Consider the following 3,604-nt stretch of genomic DNA (forward strand, 5'->3'; position numbering starts at 1 on the left):
ACATATATATATACATATATACATATATATATATATATATACACACACACAACTGATGAGTTGTAGCTTTCAAAAAAGAAAAAAGAAATAACTAATGTGTCTGTATTACATATCGTTACATTTCCCAAACTTTATTTCCAAACCTTTAATATCTACATCAAAAAAAAAAAACCAATCCGTGGTAGTCTTTTGTTACTTTCTTTCCCTTCTCAGACAAAAAGAAAAAAAAAAAAAAGAAAAAAGGAAAGAAAACAGTTTAGTTTGTGTTTAATAAGTTGGTCTGAAATTCATTTTCTCTGCTCTCCCGCTTCACGTATATCTCTCTCTTTCTAACCTTCGCAGATCGGTCCTAAGCAGTTTCCTTGTTGAAATAATAACTTGTGTAGTTTCAAGTTAATAGTTTTAGTGTTGTGGCACCTGTTTGTTTCTCATCCCTCTCATTCTCTTTTAGTCGATACAGCCTGCTGGCAGTAGTTGTCGGAATCAGATCTCCCCTCTTTTCCATCTCAAGTCTTACCTTTAACCATCTTTATTTTCTTAAAAAAAAAAAAGCAGGAAAACAACCAAACTTGATTTAGGATATCCAAATTTTATAGAAGTCACCAATTCTACACACATCTCATCATTAGATTAAGTTAATATTAACAGAAGCACACACACAGACAGACACACATTCGCGCGCACTCATGCTGTGGCTATAAGTTTATGCAAAATTAACTAACTCCGATTCAATGCATAGAATATGCGTGTGCGCGCTCGTGTGTGTGTGTGTGTGTGTACAATAGGTAATTGTGTGGTTCCTGTTATATAAACCCGGCGACCCCTGATCGTGCAGATTTCTGTATGGCACAAAGCTAGTCAGTCAGGGAGCAATATTCAAATGTGTGTGTGTGTGTTTCTTGTGAGAAATGTTTAGGGTTTTTTGTTTACGAAACAACACCGACGTGTTGAATGTGTCAAGCTGGACAGAGAGAGAGAAATCGACTGCTTCCACATGTCTTCTGCTGGTATTCCTATTGACATCTTCAAAACAATAACATACCCTCTCTTGTCGCCAAACCGGCATCTACCGCCTTTCTTCTTCTATTTCTCAGCTGGTCCAATTATTTCAAAATATTACCAACACTGTTTTTTTTAATTATCATTAACAACATTGACACTTGTTGATATGTGTGCACATACATACATACATACATACATGCACACACAAGATAACAGCTCGCCTCTTTAATACTTATTAAGAATAATGATAGTTTTAAGTAAGCATAATACTAAAAATGATGAAAACGATTACAGTTAGTAATTACTTGCTGTAACTTTATTGTTTAATGGACTTTGTTACGGCAACAGGTGCCTCTGGTGGTCTCTCTCTGTCTCATTCACACACACACACACGTATGTGTATGTATGGTGTGTGTGTATATATGTATGTATGTAATTATGTATGTGTGTATATTTTGTTGTCTGGAGAGAGTCGTTCTCTTTTAGTGCCTTAAGAATCTTGCAAACCAAATCCAAAATCGAAATATATATATGTATGTGTGTGTGTGTGAAAATCATCCTTACGTCGCCAGGCCATAGAAAAATCGTGGCACATCTATCTGCCTGCATGTATGTATGTATGTATGTATGCATGTATGTATGTATGCATGTATGTATGTATGTATGTGTCAGGTCCTTGGTGAATTAGGCTTATTTAACCAATATTTCAAACTCAAAACAACCACCGCCAAGAAGGGCTCAAAGTTGTTTGTCGGAGGAGACTAGTGATTTTCTTTAAATGTGGTTTATCTGAAAACCTAAGCCCGATGTTAAATGAAAACCCGCTTATTTTAAACCTAAACGGAACTCTGTTATCCCTATTTCCTAAGAATTCTTCCCTTTATTTTCCTTAATTTGTTACCATTTTTGACCAATACTTTCACTTCGACCCGTGTCTTTGTTTCGCGTTTTAACATTTTCTGTTTCATCATGGCTCCAGCAAAATACACACACGTATATATATATATATATATAGCGTAAAGAGAGAGCATGGTAAGGTCATGATCTTAGTGATTATTATCTCTATATAATAATAATAATAATAATAATAATAATAATAATAACTTCATTTATTTGCCACCAGGGCGGACGAGGGTGGGAGGACGATAATGATGATGATGATAATAACAGTGTTAGTCGTCACTAACTTGCGATCGCTAAGGTTTCTCAAATACTCTTTTAACGATTAAAATAGAAACTGCTGAAATAAATTATCTGTGGTTAAAGAAAGGAATCGTGTTTAATTTTTATATTAGAAATTAGAATGATACTTTTTTTCTTTATTTTACAAATTTTCAATTCAAATCTATTGATTTCTACAATCTTTCAAAACGAGAACTTGTTAAAACAATTTTCTCTATTCGGAAAACCGACCCGGAACCATTTATTGAAGAAATCTCAACAAACTTTGACAGTTTTGCTAAGAGATTTTTTTAGAATACGAAACCAATTCCTGTTTGGCGCTCTGTGCCATTTAAAAATGATGTCCAATAGTATTGTGTCAGGGAAATCTGATTTTATCTCTCAGAAAACAGTCGCTAGTTCTCGTAGAATCAAATGAGTTTATTCGATTCCTCTAGTTTTTGTTTTGACTGTTCTTTGGCCGTCGTCGTGTCATGTCTGAAAAAAGAATCAAAACAATAACGTAGGAGGGTTTTTCTCTCCTATATTTGTTTGTTCGGCAACGCCTTACGTAAAACTAGTTGGTACTTGTAAGGTGTGTTCGAATCCAAGCTAGTCTCTTCATGCCTTTCTACACACACACACACTTGATACTACAGCGTTGTTTTATGACTGTGTTGTTTAAGGTTGGCAAACAGTCTTACAATATATGTATGTGTGTGTGTATGTGAGTGTGCGATCGCACTTACTGTTGATCATAGCTGGCCCATTGACTCGGTTCTTAACTAGTGCTTGTTTATCATTTTTCATTCATATCCTCAGCTTCGATTAGCTGATTGATTTTTGTTGCCCCATATCGGTCGATAAGTATGGGAGGTCCTACCTGCTGTGAAAGGAGGTGCTTGTCTGGCTTCAGTAGGCTCCTACTTATTACCTAGAACGGGTGGGTGGTATTATTTTTGTGGTGGTGGTGGTGGTGGTTGTGTTGGTGGGCTTTTGTTTACACGCCCCTTCTTACTCTCACATCCTTCTCCTCTCACAAACCAAACACTACAAAATGTATGCAAAACACACACACACACACACTCAACAAACTTTATTACACACTTCCTTCACTTGTTCTTTTCTTGTTTTTGTTTTGTCTCGAAGATCTTTTACGAGTACATCCATACTCACAATTACAGCTCAACTATTACCAAATTGCATTCCCTGTTTTTATTACGCTAATGCCCTTGGGGGGAAAGCACCAATGTCACAACTTCATATTTTCTTTCGATTTAGAAAAAAAAAATGTCCTGGTTTCTTGATCAAATTACGTAAAGAGAAACAGTTATCGTCTGTACCAGTGAACATGGCGCAAACAGCAGGTTCCTTTAATCTGGACAACTTTCCCTGTCTGCTCCAACGTTGTCTCGAAACGAGTTAGATATCCCACGTCAGC

General features: G+C 36.1%; 1 protein-coding gene across 18 annotated transcripts in view; it reads left to right on the forward strand.

Annotated features, from left to right (window-relative positions):
• Nucleotides 1–3,604, forward strand: part of LOC106877140 (one cut domain family member 2) — a 348,210-nt gene that overhangs the window by 32,230 nt on the left and 312,376 nt on the right. The window lies entirely within an intron of this gene.

The sequence above is a fragment of the Octopus bimaculoides genome, chromosome 15, assembly GCF_001194135.2.
Source record: "Octopus bimaculoides isolate UCB-OBI-ISO-001 chromosome 15, ASM119413v2, whole genome shotgun sequence".
Taxonomy (NCBI): domain Eukaryota; kingdom Metazoa; phylum Mollusca; class Cephalopoda; order Octopoda; family Octopodidae; genus Octopus; species Octopus bimaculoides.